The sequence below is a fragment of the Panthera onca genome, chromosome B1 (genome assembly GCF_046562875.1).
Source record: "Panthera onca isolate mPanOnc1 chromosome B1, mPanOnc1 haplotype 2, whole genome shotgun sequence".
Taxonomy (NCBI): Eukaryota; Metazoa; Chordata; class Mammalia; order Carnivora; family Felidae; genus Panthera; species Panthera onca.
The window spans coordinates 129,386,664-129,404,378 of record NC_138342.1 but is presented as its reverse complement, the minus strand read 5'-3'; positions in this window follow the sequence as shown (position 1 = coordinate 129,404,378).

Below are 17,715 nucleotides of genomic sequence, written 5' to 3'. Positions count from 1 at the left end.
CCGGTGTTTCACCGGGAACAAGCAATTATAGATTAAAATTTTGACATTTGGCAAGAGTAAAAGTACATATTTTCTTATGTGGTTATAGATTATCTTTATGAGTGGCATCGTTTCTGAGAAGTTGTGGTATTGGCAGCAAGTAAATTAATGAATGGTTAAATTGCTATATTAAATTGAGGGATTGTCTTCTGTTTTAGAACAGTTTCCAGAGCTGTGAGTTTCGCATTTGCATTGGGTATTCCAAGGGCATGCGTTTCATCTGCATCCCAACCCTCTTTGTCTTCTTTCATCAAAGCATCAGCACCATTGAAACACCAGTGCTGCAATCCTATCCTCTTGTTTTTGAAAGCACCAAAGCTATGCTTATTTGCATATTAGTTGGCATAAATTTGAATATTAAGTTCAGTAGGCATTGCCTCTAAATCTAGAAAATAAATACAGCCTGCTGCAATTATACAGATAACCAGTATTTAGGACACATGAGTGCCTAAAAGTTTTAAACCTTCTACATTTAATTATACTCAAATTATACTTAAACACACATACTCATACTAATGTCAGTTTATAGGTTGTGAACTTTGCAATGAATTTATTCCCTTAGCAAAGCATAAAAGTTTCTATTTTGGAAAAACTGGTAATCCAGTCGCAGAAATGTATTGGTCAGGACCACTCTTTTAGTTACAGATGACCAAAAACCAACATACAACTTCTCTAAACTGTGAATTTATTGGCTCACACAACTCAGAACTTCAAGGGGTTGACTGATTTTGGGTACAACTGAATTGAGTGTTCAAATGATTCTCCCTTCCATCTTTCTGCTCTGCCTACTCCCCTGGCTTCATTCTCAAGCAAATTCCCTCTACATGTGGTAACAAGATACCCCTGCCAGTCTCAAGCCAATATCTCAAGGGATCTCAAGCTGAGATCCCTTGCACCTTAGGATCTCAGTAGAATAAATGCCCTCCCTCTATATATCAGTCCCAGAAAGAAATTGTTCCTGGCCAGCTTCAGTCAGGTGCCTCGGCTTCCTAGTATGGCCTTACCAGAATCACATGCAGTTAGGAAGGAATACTTACCAAAAGGAAATAATGGGAGCAGACAAAAAAAGAGAAAGAATTGGAGAGAGGAAGAAGAAGAAGGAATGTGTATTCGTGAAGGAAACATAATCATTCATTGGCTTTTGCTGACATGAACATGAGACCAACTTCCCACTGGGCTGGAAAAGCTGTGTCCCTTCTTAGGCCCTGACTGTAGAAAACTATTAGGGAGCTGGTGGTATGTACTAGTGCTTCTCAAGCTTTAACATGCTTATAAATCACCTGGCATTTTCTTAAAATACAGATTCTGATTTAGGGCACCTGGGTGGCCCAGGCAGTTAAGCATCCAACTTTGTCCCGGCTCGTGAGTTCAAGCCCCACGTTGGGTCTCTCTGCTGACAACTCAGAGCCTGGTGTCTGCTTCAGAATCCATGTCTCTCTCTCTCCCCTTCCCCCACTCCACTCTGTGTGTGTGTGTGTGTGTGTGTGTGTGTGTGTGTGTGTGTGTGTGTGTATCTTAAAAACAAATAAACATTTAAAAAAGTACAGATTCTGATTCAGTAGGTCTGGGGTGGGGCCCAGGACTCTGTAGGCGCAACAAATTCCCAAGACCCGCTGATTCTGCAAGGTTAGATCCTCCATCACTACTGTAAGTCTGTTTGACCCCAAAAGCACAGCTCCCTCTCTTTCTTCACAGTTGTGTTGCTATCGCTTTGGCTCAGGCATGAGTCCCATGGATAAAGCTGTCTTTTCTGCTGCCGTCCAGGGGTTAACATGGCTAAGGTCTCTGCCATTTTTAATCCCCTGGAACAGTTTTACTGGCTTCTGCTCTGGCTGTAAAAGTGTCCCCAAGGGGCAAATATCCTTCCATGTGACTGGCGCCTGTCGAAGCAGATACACTGGGCTGAGCAATTAGGCCTTGTCGCTGTTTGACTGCCATTCAGTTTGCATTCTCCTAAATTATGGAGAGTTTAGGAAAACTGTACCACTGATAGCACTACTTTCTGGACAGGCAAAATTACTTGTTTGCATAATTTACCACGAATTCATAAGTCTTACTCAGCACCTGGGTGTTCTTGCTCATTTAGCATGCAGGTGTATAAAAGATGTATAAGACCTTCTCTGGGACTCTCTCCAGACATAATACTCATCAGCTGCATCCTGAACAAACAAGAATTTCATCTAGGCTTTTGAACAGGGACATGAGAACGTGAACAACAAGTGGAACTAGGCATTATTTAGCCGAATGCTACATTTCTGTGCCTTCCTCTCTGCCCTTTTCCACACATAGCCTGATTCCCCTTCTCCCTCACTCTTCAATTTAGCCCACATCCAACACTCCACTCACTACTTCCATTAAGGAGCTACAGGTAAAGGAAAAACCTAGCAGGACTGAAAAGAAAATCACATTGTGCACTTTTCTCCATCTTTAATAAATGCATTCAGGGGAAACTGAACTTTAAGGATGGTCTTAAAGGGGAAGAGAGCTCCCGAAAGGGTAGGTGTTGAAACAGAGAGTAGCAATCACACCCATCTGACCTGGGAGACCTCAGGAGTTTATAGGTTGATTATATTACATGTAAACTTTGCCTGGTGAAGCCACTTTCTTCTTCTCCACTTTTTCCCTCTCTGAGTCACTGAGAGGAAGAATACATAGAGTTTGTGTGACACTAGCTCACTCACTGGCTACACCCCACCCCAGGACCCCTAGTTCAGAGTTCCATTTGCTCTCTTGAAATGGTCTCTCCAAGAGTTACAGTTTAGTACACACTGCCCGCAAAGAAGAAAATGTCAGCCTAACGAAGTGTTTGAGGCACTTGTAGGCACTTGCTTGAGGCACAGGGCTCAATTTCCTGTATGAAAAATAAGGCATTCTTGGCAATCAAAAATTCGTACCACATTTTGTAGAAATCTGATGGGAAACTATGTCTGGGGAAATTTCCACAACTTAAAATATGCAAATTCACTATTTGATTATAATGCCAACCCATGATCTGGTGCTACTACCCTGCCTCTTATAAGATGAGAGGCTATAAAAACTAGTATATTAAAAATGTATGCACCAAAGTAAAATTAGTGCTCAGCAAACGCTTATTTTTCTAGAATTTTATTTCTCAGATGGATTGGTATAATTTTTTGTGGTACATATTGCCAGCCTATAATAAATATATAAACCTATCAAAACCTGATAGAAAAATGTATCAGATAACACACTGTGAAATAGGGATCAATTCTATACTAGTCTCACAGGATGTATCTAGTGACCTAATAGAATGTTTCCAATTCTAATTTCTCTGATTCTGTAAAATCAATTTTTCTATAAACTATAACCAGTACATGAGCATTTTACAAAAACTAATCATATTGGCATAATAGGCATGTCAAGTTATGGTGTAATGGACATTCTGTTGTCCTTCTATTGAAACTAATAGACTAGCATTAAAAGGAATAAAATACCGAAAATGATAACAGTTTATGGTTTTGATTTTTTTTTTCTAGCCTCTTAAATTTGATGGCATAGCATATTGGCTCTCAATCTCCTTTTATGGGTATTTGAGCTTGACCCTGTTAAGAATGATAAAGAAATGGCTAAGAAGAAGCATTTTCCCACTATCTGACCCTCAGCAGTGTGATTGAGAAGTAGCTGTGCTATAGCATCTTCATCTGTGAGGTTCATATGTCAGCTGCTGCTGCTGGGAAGGTTCAGCGAGAGGGAAGAGTTACGGCGATAGGCTCCTGCTTTGTAATGTTGACAAATTAGCCGATCTCAGCTCTTCGTTTCAGAAATACTTCCACCCAAGGAGAATGGAACGAAATTGAAGTCGGTCATGCCAACCCAGGATGACCTTGAATGAAATAGATCTCTCTGTTTACCAGGCATAAAGATTACAGTGGACTCATCAATCAGGAGGCTAACAGTATCATAGATTTGTCTCACTAATTTGAACTTTACAGGCTTTGGAAACTAAAGTTTATTGCTAATTATTATTGTTGTTGTTATTATTTAATGGGATTTGGAAGCCTCTCCCAAAACAGATGGAGTCTCCTCTTTGATATTTATCACCAGGGTGACTGATAATTAGTTCTGTGATTATATATTTAATGGTTACCTCCCCCACTACGCTATCTATACACTCTATGAAATCAGGAACTGTATTCTTCCTTCTAAACTTAGGGCCCCAGTTGCAAGCACAGGTTCTTAGTATAGGGACCGATTTGCTCAGTGTCAGTTTTTACCTGTTGTCCTCTAATAATTATTAAAATACATAGTTATTCTATCATTAAGTATGTGTTAGATAGATGAATGGATGAGCAAATGCTTGGCCATATATCAGAAATGGCACTTGGAAATGGGGCTTGGAGTCAAGAGATATTGGTTGGAGTCCTAACTCTGCTCTGTATGTATTGGCACTAGAGTAAGTGACTTATGCTTTCTGAGGTTAAGCTTCTTCACTGTGAAATGAGAAAAAAACAGATCAAATATGATGCCTATCACATTGTAACTTTTCAATAAACATTTCTTTACTCCTTTCTTTAAAACCTCGCTGTCTGATACAGTTTTCTGCAATGATGAAAATGTTCTATCTCTGAGTTTCTGATATGGTAGCCACCAGCCCCACATGGATATTGAGCACTTGAAATGGGACTAGTGCAAGCTGAGGAACTGAATTCTTAATTTTGTATAATTTTAATTACATTTAAATAGTCATATGTTGGGGCGCCTGGGTAGATCAGTCATTTAAGCATCTGACTCTTGATTTCAGCTCAGGTCATAATCTCACAGTTCATGAGTTTGAGCCCCACGTTGGGCTTCGTGCTGACCGTGAGGAGCCAGCTTGGGATTCTCTCTGTCTCTGTCTCCCTCTCTCTCTCTAAATAAAAAATAAACTAAAAAAATTAAATAGCCATATGTTGCCAGTGGCTACTGTATTTGAGAGCACAGATCTAAGGGGCTCTATAGCTTGCAGAAAACTCAAATGGGGAATTCAGTAAAGAGCAGATTTTAATGTAGCTCTCCATAACTATTGTGGGGTCTTCAGCATCTAGGATTAATGAGTGCATTCCATTTTCTTTCATGAATCACATATTCTGAGGCTGACCAGTTTGCATTGTTTTAGTTAACTGTCCACATTTGGATGTTAATCAGCTCTGTTTAGGACCCAGAATAGTTCTCATAATTATATCACACATTTGATATGAAATGACTTTTCCTTCTTTTCATCCATGAGAGACAGACACCCCTCACCATGCTAGGAGAACCCCCACCGTTTTGGAACAACCTTTGGCTCCCCTCAAAACTGCGAAGCCACCAAGTGTGTTTTACCTAGGGAATAAATAACTTAGGGCCCCTTGGACTTTTTTCTAGCTTTGGTGAGCAATATTTTAAGCGATTTTGATTGTCAATTTTTTTTTTAATCTGGGATTTAAATTTAAATTTTCAGACTGCTGCATTAGTGCTTGCAATGGCTAATTGTTCACTTAAGGGAAGAGGAAAGTAAGGTGATCTTTTTTCATTGGATTCCAGAAAAATTAAATGGAAGAATGATTCTGACACTTTACCTGGAAAAGGTACATCATTAAAAAACTCAGATGACTTTTCTCTGAAGCTACCATTTAAACTTGTAGTCATGAGTCATTCTCTCAAAACACAATAGCAGATCGCACTGTGAGCTGATTTTTAAGGAACTGCGTATACATATTAATACCAGAGCTTATGATCACTAGAGAAATTGAATGTGTACTGGTTACAGAATACTCAGTATTGAAACTTCAAAAAGCTAAGAGGAGATCCAATATGCATTTTTAATTTGTTTGAAATAACAGTAAAACCAGGTTTCTCTGAAACTAAAGCAAGTTCTCTTTTTACTGCAATAGGGTGAGAAAGGACTATTAATACCTACTTGTGTGGGCTTACAGGCTACTGATTAGGGACAGCAGTATTACAGTAACTATCATGTTGTCCCTTCACTTTGTTAACTTGTGAGCTTTTTTCTTTCTGGATGCCCAGAACTGACCTTTCAGAAGGTGCCTCAATGAGAGAAATTCGTGTTGAGTCATTGTCACTACAACTTCAGCTAGAAAAACAGCTCTGTTCCAAATCGGGACAAACGAAAAGTGTTGGCTTTTAAGAGGCAAATCCAGCTTCTTAACTGGTTCTCCTCAGAAGCCATTCTGCCTGGTGGCCGAGGTCTTGCTGATGGAAAGCCAGACCGGAAAACTTTACCGGCTAGCTCCGCGCACACCGTTAATTCTTACTCCAGTGGACAGTGGTTCATGAGCTTATATACATTTACAACATGATTAACTCTGTGCTCATCAATTCCATTTTTTTTCTTTAATCAGAAATGTTGCTGCAAATGTGGCATAAATTTCCTGGGGACAGCATTCAGTTCCACCTTATTATGCAGCACAGGTAGCTTTCAGAGATATGAGGTACGACAGCTAATCCTAATTTAATTTCAGAAGAAGAAGTTAGTTCTCTGGATTGCTACAAGCCGAATTCTATTTCTGGTATGATCCACAATTCTGAGACAAGCGAAACATACCTGTGCGACTTGCGGTACCAAAGAGCAACCCCGAATCTGGAATAAAAGCACAGAGTCTCTGAAATTCCCCGACACTGTCAGATCCATGCCTACAACAAAGGCAGCTGGGTCCTGCAGCACAGTTGGCACGAGGCTATCAGCATTCGTACACCCTCAGAATCTACTGTGAAGAGCATCAGGCCTACCTTCCAGAGCTCACAATTCCCAGAACCAAGCCACTGGCCTTTCAGAAGAGAACTCCGTGTTCAGAGAAGTCCCTCTCTATTAGAGGAAATAAATAAGCTGATGCCTTTTTAATCTGAGCAGTTGCATGGAGTGTCCTATGGGGAATTCTCACAGGGATGTTTTTACTTGAATGTTTCTTTGCAAGAGAAAAGAAAGAGCTTGGTGTCCTCCTGGATCGAAAGCACAGGCTTTTCGTTAATTTGTGATGGATATACATGCATCAAATCCACATCCACTTCAAGAGGTGGAAATTACCCTCTTGGTTCATTGGACTAAGCAGGGACTCTCAGTATCATCGGTTCTTAACAGAGCCTCAACAACTCTATAATTGAAGAAATTCTTCCAGTTCCATGGGCATTATTTAGCTTTTCTATTACCTAGGATCCACATCAGGCAAATTGTGTGCAAACACAAATCAGATATTCTTCTGGGATTTGTTAGCTGGATGTCATTCAGTGAGAATTCCCATAGCAGCAAAATTATGCTTTGAGAGAGAAAAACAAATGGAAGACTCAAAGTGATCCATGCTTCTGTTTGCAGGAACAAAGCAATATAAAAAATAAAGCCTGTGACAAACTATTCTCCTCCTCACTGCTACTTTTTTATCATGGGCATCTTCCTTCAGTTGTTGGCTAGCCTTAACGTGAAAGAGCTTCCTGGGCCAGCACTGCTACAGTTTCTGCTTCTGGGAAATGTTTAAATGTGCTGAAGCTAACAGATAAAAAAATCTTTATATAGGTATGTATTTGTGAGTGTGTGTACACATGCGTATGCAGAAGCTATGAATACCTCACATAACCTTGTTAAGTGAAAATAACATGAAGATTGAGGCATCTTAAATTAAAGCTGTTAATTTGTCCCTCCATGACTTTGGAAAACTTTACCAAATTGTCCAGTTGTTCATCTAGAAAAATAAACATTCAAGAAGGAGTTAAAAAAAAAAAAAAGATTTAAAAGAATAAAGGAAAGTTTGCTATACTAGATTTTTTTAATGTTTATTTATCTTTGAGAGAGAGAGAGTGCAAGCAGAGGAGGGGCAGAGAGAGAAGGAGACACAGAATCTGAAGCAGGCTCCAGGCTCTGAGGTGTCAGCACAGAGCCCGACGCGGGGCTCAAACCCGCGAGATCATGACCTGAGCCAAAGTTGGACACTTAACCGACTGAGCCACTCAGGTGCCCCGTATACCAGATTTTTTAACTCATTATAAAACTGCAGTGAAAAATGTGGTGCCAGCACAAGACTAAATGACCAGACCAACAGAGCATAACCACGGACAGAAAAACTACTCATGTGTGTGCATGTGTGTAATGTATTTTATGATAACATTGGCATTGTGTTAGAGTAGAAAGAGTTATGAACTTTAGAATCAGGCAAATTCAAACCTGGATTTGAATTCCAGTCCTCGGGGCGCCTGGGTGGCTCAGTCGGTTAAGCGGCCGACTTCGGCTCAGGTCACGATCTCGCGGTCCGTGAGTTCGAGCCCCGCGTCGGGCTCTGTGCTGACAGGTCAGAGCCTGGAGCCTGTTTCGGATTCTGTGTCTCCCTCTCTCTCTGCCCCTCCCCTGTTCATGCTCTGTCTCTCTCTGTCTCAAAAATAAGTAAACATTAAAAAAAAAAAAAACTGTTTATGAATTCCAGTCCTCCCTGTATAGTTAGCTTAATGCTCTTACTAAAAACTAGTCACCTAAATTTAATGAAAGGTGTGAGGATTTGAGAACCAAATGTATTACATTATATGTATTAATCTAGGCTTGTAGTTACAGAGACATACGCTGGCTAATTTGGGCAGAATAGGAATTTATTCAAGGCTATCGTGTTGCTTGCAAAATGTCTGAGAAGGTTGGAAAACCTTTTCCAGGCTTGCGAAAAGGAAGGACCAAAGAAGGCAGGCCAGCAGAGAGCATGTGAAGACTCAGCCCCACCACTGAACACTTGGCTGCTGCAGCTGGTCCTGCCCCATTTACTCTTGAAAAGTAGGATTTAAAAAAAAAACAAAAACAAAAACAAATAATTTAATGTTGAAATACCAATGTCCCCTCATGACATTTTTCCATATCCAAATCTGGAGCACACTCATTTTTCTATTTTCCAATCCAATTTTTAATGTAAACTTTTATTAAAGTATAATATAAACAGAAAAGTATGTATATCTTAGTGTGTGGCTTGATGAATTTTTATTTTATTTTGTTTTTTTAATTTACACCCAAATTAGTGTATAGTGCAACAATGATTTCAGGAGTAGATTCCTTAATGCCCCTTATCCATTTAGCCCATCCCCCCTCCCACAACCCCTCCAGCAACCCTCTGTTCTCCATATTTAAGAGTCTCTTCTGTTTTGTCCCCCTCCCTGTTTTTATATTACTTTTGTTTCCCTTCCCTTATGTTTGTCTGTTTTGTCTCTTAAAGTCCTCATATGAGTGAAGTCATATGATTTTTGTCTTTCTCTGACTGACTAATTTCACATAGCATAATACCCTCCAGTTCTATCCATGTAGTTGCAAATGGCAAGATTTCATTCTTTTGGATTGCCGAGTAATACTCCATTGTTATATATATACCACATCTTCTTTATCCATCGTCCATCAATAGACATTTGGGCTCTTTCCATATGCAAAGTAGGAATTTTTGACATCACACATCAAATGGCCTTTGCTTGGCCCACCTCCTGTGAATCAATAGGTCCAGTTGTGAAATCTGAATAGATTCATTGATCAATTGAACCTTGATCACATGCTCCTAATCAAAGTGCAGAGGAGGCTGGGAAAATAAGTTCTTGGCATTTTCAAGTTTTATAGTCAAGGCAAGTTCCATTTCCCAGAAAGGTGCCTCAGATGGAGAATTTACCAAACAGAGCAAGGAACTTCAGACTCTGAGTGGTCTAGAAGATGCACAAGTCCATTACAAAATACAGCAAATCTCCCGTTACATAACAGACATTCAACCAATGGTGACTGAATATTTTCACAAGTCACTGGGAGAAAGGAACAATTCAACAAATGGTACTGAGACCATTAGTTATTCGGAAGAAAAAAAATCTACAATTCACCAAAATAAATTCCAATTAAATCAAAGATTTTAAAAAGAAATCAATCTGTAAAAAAATTACATGTCATACTGTAACCATCGGTACATCCTCCTGATCCACCTTGAAAAGAGGCTCCTTTGAATGCAGTGGGTTTTCTAATAGTGTTTCCTCTGGTTCTGGGAACACAAGACAGTCTTACCTCCTAACCACTTAGAACCAGACCCATATGCCCTGCTCTGAATTTTGCATTTGACCCCCAATTAGAAACACTTCTCTTTCATTTACTGAAAATAAAATGTTAAAGTAAGTTCTCATGTGTTTAACATCCACAACTCTTTTTTTTTTTTAAGACTTTTTTGTTTTTAAGTAATCTCTACACCCAACATGGGGCTCAAACTCACAATCCTAGATCAAAAGTCACATGCTCCACTGACTGAGCCAGCCAGGTGCCACTTCCATAAGTCTTTCTTAGGATCATTCAGCCAGCATTGCAGATGATATTACCAAGAATGTTCTGGTGGCTTGGAGTCTATGTTTCTGCAAAATTATAGGTCCCAGGTAGGTGAGAGCCTTGTTTTATGGATCTCTGTGTTCCACTCTGCCTGCCTCGATGCTTTGAATAGAAGAGGCTATCGATTCGTGATTGAGGAAGAAAACTGAACTGCTGGTTAACTGTTTTGAAATGTCTGGTGATGGTTTCAGTTTTGAGCACTAACTCAGGTAAAGGAATCTCTCTGTACCTCCACTGCCCTTCCTTTAGAAGGGCAAGGACACTTACATTGCCCACTCCTCCAGAACCTCGCATAACATCACATATTGATCACTCCGGGTTGGATGAAATGATTCATAGGTGACAGCTCTTAAGTTCACAGATGGACAGCTTTCCAGATGGGGACTACTCTTTTTCCTCCCTTGTCTATAATCCATACTGTTCCCAATTTTCATCTGCCACTCCTATATCCAATTCTGAGGCTAGTCAAAGACAAGTGTTGCTGGTCAGAAATTTTTCTTTTCAAGTTGTATTACTTGTCGGTTACATTTTTCTTCTTAATTTACTGCTTCTTCACTATTGTTAGAATAGATATGTGATCTGAAACATTAATTACCTCATGACGGACATGATTCTTGCTTTTCCTTTGGCTTTCTAAAAGATTCTGATATTTAGGTTGAGAGATCACTTTGAGACCCTTGGATGCAAATATCTGTAAATATATATATTACTACTGTTGCTATTTCAAAAAAAGGGGGAAACGCCATTTCTTATATATACATCGTTTTCATTTTTAAATGTTAGGAGCAAATCCACTGTTAACTGTGATACATCCCTAAATAATACAGAAGTAAGGATTCACTATCTCTGAAAAATTTGACTCAGCTCCAGACCTGAAAAAGGCCAATTGCTGCCCTCTCTGATTCATCTCCGAGAATGAAAAGAACCAAAAAGTCAGTTCCCTTTAGTACGAACTCCCTTTCATATTTTATTTGCTAATGTGCAGCTGATTTCTAAATTAAGAGCATGCTTACAAGAAAGGTTAGGAACTTCTTTACTCTAATCCATTAGCAAGTCTGATTTTGATTGAAATTTTAAATAACTTGATAATTAATGCATCTTGGCTTTTGGATTTCAAATAAGATAAAAGAATCTGTTTTCCTTCTGATTTAGAGTTACAGTAGATTTAGCCCAGTCAGAAGGTTCCAGAGTTCCTCCCAATGAAATGCTTTGGGGAATCCCCTCATTGATCATATTGATGAGTATTGATCATATACTCCTGTCCCAAAGTTTAAATGATCGAAGTGTTAAACTGTATGATTAGGCCAAGGGGCAGCACATTTTTTCCATAAAAATCCAGATATGATACAAATTTTTTATGTAAAAATCCAGAATAAATACTTTAGGCTTTACCTCTCAAATCTGCCACTGTAGTACAAAAGCAGCCACAAACAACACATAAATGACTAAAGGGAGGTATATTCAAATAAAACTTTATTTATAAACACTAAAATTGGAATTTCATATAATTTTCATGTGACATGAAATATTATTTTTCTTTTGATTGTTTTTCAAGATGCAAATGCCATTCTTAGCTCATGGGTAATATAAAAATAGTTATCAGCCATATTTAACCAGCAAGCCATACTTTGCTGACTCTTACTTAAATGAATTGGGGATGCATTTTTTAAGAACTTTTCACTAAATAGCATATAATATTGAAGTTCCAGCTTTGCCATATCTTCCATAATACAAGCCCAAATTCTTTCAATTTTGCTATACATTCATTAAAAAGAAGAGTGTGGCTTTAGAAGTACTGATATTGAATGCTCCCCAAGGCACACATATATAGAGTAGGCTCACATTTGTGTTTCAAAAGGAAAAAAAAAAGTGTATATATATTATATATGTATATATATATTATATATAGAGTGTATATATATAATGTATATATATATATATAGTGTATATATATAGTATATATATAGTGTATAGTGTATAGTGTACATATAGTCTCCATGCAAAGAACAGTACTTACTTCCATAGGGAGAATTGGGAAAAGGACAAAGGGGTACAAGAGTGAGCAGGCGACTTACTTTTTACTCTATACCATTTTGGACCTTTTGGCTTTTGTGCCATTTAAATGAACCTATGTTTAAAATAATAAGTTAATCTTTAAACTTTTAAAAATGCTGAAAGGAATCACTAGAGGGATCCTGAAGTCAGTACTTCATATTCTCCAAATTAAAGACAGGGGCCCAGAGCAAGAGTACAAATGAAGGTCCAGGCCCAGATGATTCAAATTCACATTCTCCGAAATCCAATTTCACTGTCTCTTGTCATTTGTTTCCCATCCCAGCTTTGCATCATCTGCTAATCTGGAGATCTGAATTTCTGTCATTCTGCTCCTTCCAATCTCTAATCGAACTGAATGGACATTCAGTGATGCTCAGAGCTCTTTTCATCAGCTAGAGGACCTCTTATAAAATATGCATGGGAAGGAAGGAGGGATGGAAGGATGGAAGGGAGGAATGAAGGAAGGAAGGGAGGGGGGAAGGAAAGAGGGAGGGAGAGAAAGAGGGAGGGAAGGTGTGAAGGAAGGAAAGGGGGAGGGAAGAGAGTATGCCACAGAAACCCTATGTGGGCCTGCAAAGCCTAGAGCAGTTACCATCTGAGCCTTTACGGACAAGTTTGCCAACCCCTGGTCTTGAAATAACCACGAGGGTAAATAAGTCCTTAAGGGTCAAGACCCTGAAAGAAATCAGGTAGCCCAAGGAGAGGGTTTCACTTCGTTATTTTCACAGCACACTGCATAACAAACCTTCCCAAATCTCTTTGGCTGAAAATAACACCGCAGTTTACACATCTGTAGGTGGGCTGGGCTCACTGGAGCACTTCTGCCCATCTTGACTGGTCTCACTCAGGCATCTTTGGGTGGGGTGAACAAGCCACCTTAGGCGAGGCAAGGCTAGAGCAGTCTGCTCTACACTGCAAGTCTGCAGCTTGGATCTCTACCACAGCCTCTCACTTTCCTTAGGCCGGTGAGCTAGCCAAGACTGCTCTTCTTGTGGCAGTGACAGAGGCCAAAAGAGAGTGGAAATGTGCATCAGCTCTTAGGAGCCTCTTGCAACTAAGGTGATTTCCACTGACTTCCACTATAGGCCACAGGTCAAAGAAAGTCACATGGCCCACCCCAAAGTAAAGCAGCAGGGAGATGCTCTCTTCTTTCCAGGGAGTTACCTAGTCACATGGCAAGGGTAAGAAGAAGGGAGGATGGGGAAACAGGGCCAATCATGCAAACTGAAATTCAGTTCAATACTTAGCACTAATGCATGCCAGACACTCTTCTAGGTGCTGGGGATCTATGGGCAAAAGACACTAATGATCATCCCTGCTGTGGGGCTTTGATTCCAGTGGGATATGGAAAGGACTTCATGCTCAATGCAACCCACTTCTTGTCCATTTTGTTCTGTTTCACTGGGGGATGAGTTCACTGGCAGGAATCATCTAGCCTTGGCCAGTTTTATGTCACCCAGTGCCCAGTACTGGGCTTCAGACAAGGTAAGTGTGCAATAAAAAGTGAGGGAGGGAGGGAGTGAATGAAGCATTTTCTGGGCACCACTGATTCTCCATCAATTCATCTACAGATTGGAAGGAGCAAAATGACAGAAATTCAGATCTCCTGATTAGCAGACAATGCAAAGCTGGGATACAGAACAAATGACAAAGATAATGAAACTAGATTTAAGAGAATTTGAATCACTTGAGTGAAAGAACCCACAGATAGCACATGCTGCCCAGTATAGAAAAATGGGTCATCTCGGGGCGCCTGGGTGGCTCAGTCGGTTGAGCATCCGATTTCAGCTCAGGTCATGATCTCACGGTTTGTGAGTTCGAGCCCCGTGTCAGGCTCTGTGCTGACAGCTCGGAGCCTGGAGCCTGTTTCAGATTCTGTGTCTCCCTCTCTCTGCCCCTCCCATGCTCATGTTCTGTCTCTCTCTGTCTCTCAATAATAAATGAACATTAAAAAAATTTTTTTTAAAGAAAAATGGGTCATCTCTCCCAGACCAATTACTATAGAGCCTAAGACACCTTGGAGAGAAGCAGAGCCTTTGTGCCATGAGCCAATTGGGAAGAATTTGGGTGGATTTGTGGAGACTCCAGCACTGTTAGGTAGCACCTAGGTGCTGACAAATGTGGCCTGTGCCGCAATAGGTTGGCAGAACCAAGTTCAAATGCTGTGTTATGCTCAATGGGGTTCTTGACTTTGGCCCTCCATGGGTAGGCCAATGGTGGCCCCATCACACAGCAGAGAGGACTTGGCTGGCCCGTGGCACAGTGCTGCTGCCACCAGAGTGCCTGGCAGCTAGAGCCTGCAGAGGACCCAGACCACCATGAAGAGGCAGTCCTGGGTGGCCATGATTGCTCTGGACAGGGAGCCAGAGGTCTTCTCCCTGGCTCAGCTATGCTTCCAGAAAAAGGCTCCCTGACCTTGGTTTCTTCATCTGTGAAATAGGCATTTCAGTACTTTCCCTATTTACAGTATCACAGGAGTGTAACGAGATTGGAAGAAATAGCAAATGTAAAGATAAACCAAAACAAGGCCAACTCAGGGAAGATGAGTAGGATTTGGTCTTGTCTTGAGCAAGCCATCGATGTTCTGTGTTTGAGGAGGGGGTGGAAGATGGCCAACAGGCACATGAAAAGATGCTCAATGTCGCTCCTCATCAGGGAAATACAAATCAAAACCACACTCAGATATCACCTCACACCAGTCAGAGTGGCCAAAATGAACAAATTAAGAGACTATAGATGCTGGCGAGGATGTGGAGAAACGGGAATCCTCTTGCACTATTGGTAGGAATGCAAATTGGTGCAGCCACTCTGGAAAACAGTGTGGAGGTTCCTCAAAAAATTAAAAATAGACCTACCCTATGACCCAGCAGTAGCACTGCTAGGAATTTACCCAAGGGATACAGGAGTACTGATGCATAGGGGCACTTGTACCCCAATGTTTATAGCAGCACTCTCAACAATAGCCAAATTGTGCAAAGAGCTTAAATGTCCATCAACTGATGAATGGATAAAGAAATTGTGGTTTATATACACAATGGAGTACTACGTGGCAATGAGAAAGAATGAAATATGGCCCTTTGTAGCAACGTGGATGGAGCTGGAGAGTGTGATGCTAAGTGAAATAAGCCATACAGAGAAAGACAGATACCATATGTTTTCACTCTTAGGTGGATCCTGAGAAACTTAACAGAAACCCATGGGGAAGGGAAAGGGAAAAAAAAAGGGGGGGGTTAGAGTGGAAGAGAGCCAAAGCATAAGAGACTCTTAAAAACTGAGAACAAACTGACGGCTGATGGGGGGTGGGAGGGAGGGGGGAGTGGGTGATGGGTATTGAGGAGGGCACCTTTTGGGATGAGCACTGGGTGTTGTATGGAAACCAATTTGACAATAAATTTCAAAAAAAAAAAAAAAAAGAAAGAAAAAAATAAGAAAGAAAAAGAGGAGGGGGTGGAATGCATGGGGTACAGAAAATTTCAGGACCACGAACGAAACTGTTTTCGAAGTTGAAAGACATTCTTCTCTTAGGGAAAAAACAAATGTGAGGAATGATTTTTGAAAGTGTGAAGGGTAAAAGTTTCAGAGGCCCAACTCCTCTCGGGAGGGTAATAAATATGGGAGATACATTACTGTTGATGATAATTGAAGCAGAGGGTGAATGACTCCAAAAAAACCCTTTTCAAATAACAACAGAGATTAAGATAAAGGGCGGGGCAGGGTGGGGGGACGGGGATGGGGAACAGAGGGCAGAGGGCAAGGAAGCCAAAGATTAATATTAAGAAGACAAACCTGTTCTTTTGCTCAAATGGTTGTGATCTTAGCCATGGGGTGGGCACAGAGAGGCTGGTCCTCAGCCCAGTGATTCCCTTTCCCTTCTAACCTAGTAGTGGTGTCTACACAGGTTCCTGTCCTCAGAAAGGCCTTGTGGGCTCTCCTCTGATTGGGCCGCAGCTCCTCACGAGCCATCACTTGTCTCTACTTTTATCTCAAGCCTGCCTCTCCCTCTCCCTGACCTGTGGGACACTACAAGGAGGAGGGGTGGGGTGTCCTAGTGATGTGGAAACAACTTCATACATCCACTGGGCTGACGGTGACAACAGAATTTATGTAATCCATGAAAGCACAGAACTGGGTACTAAAACTGGATAAATCTTTTCTCTTTAGAAAGCAAATTCTCACCCACTGCTACCCGGATCATAACGCACAGGGGGCATTGCTCTTCACCTGGGTGTACCTGCCCCCCTAAAAATGGAGTGCCTGGCCACCTCTGAGGTTTATGCAAATGCGGGCAGTATTTATGCATCAGAGTGATACATCAAAGATCAGAAGGTGTCTCCAGGCATGAGTTACAAGGCCTCTAAAAGCAATGACTCTTTTACAGGGTTTTAGATTGTGGTGATTTTCCGTAAATCCTGTCCGAGTCACACAATAGGCCAAGAGCGATTAACGTTAATTAAACAATCCCCATAAAAAGGTTTCTGTACTGACACATTGATAACCTCTAAATGCACTAAGCCTGCTAACATTCTTGAGGGTGTTCCTTCAACAGCACCAGGAGCACTGGGCCGGCTGGGGCACTGTCCCAGGTGACTGCACGCATGAACATAACACCCCTCAGCTAGAGCACACCCCTATGCTCGACCACCTGGGGATTGAATTAAAAAGAAATTCCAGGGACCCCTGGGTGGCTCAGTTGGTTAAGTGTCCAGCTCTTGATTTCAGCTCAGGTTATTATCTCACGGTTCGTGGATTTGAGCCCCGCATCGGACTCTCTGCTGTCAGCACAGAGCCTGCTTCAGATTCTCTGTCCCCACTCTCTCTCTGCCGCTCCCCTGCTCTCTGTCTTTCTCTCAACACTAAATAAATAAACATTAAAAAAAAAAAAAAAAAAGGGACCTGAGGTGGGGTGGCCCGGGTTATAGCGAGAACCACCCAAACCATCCAGTGCATTTCAAGGGTGCTGGCCTTTCTACCCTGCTTTTCTAACCCCCCAGAAAGCTGCAAACAATGTAAAAAAAAAAAAAAAAGCATATTATGCAGACACCAAAATTAACCTCAAAATCATTGCAGATTCTGGAGACCTAATCCTCTATTGAAAGGAACAGAGGCAAAACCCAGCTTCTGAGAGAGCTGAGTCCAGGAAGACCTCTACTCCCAGGTCTTCTGTATTTTGCACCTGACTGGGAGAGGAACCACTGAGGGAAAGCCACAGCCCACCATGATGAGGGGCTTCAAGATGGGACTTTTTCAGGGATGGAAGGGTCAGGAACCAGAATGCAAGCTTCTCAGTGGAGCTGAGAACCCCTGTCACTGGACAC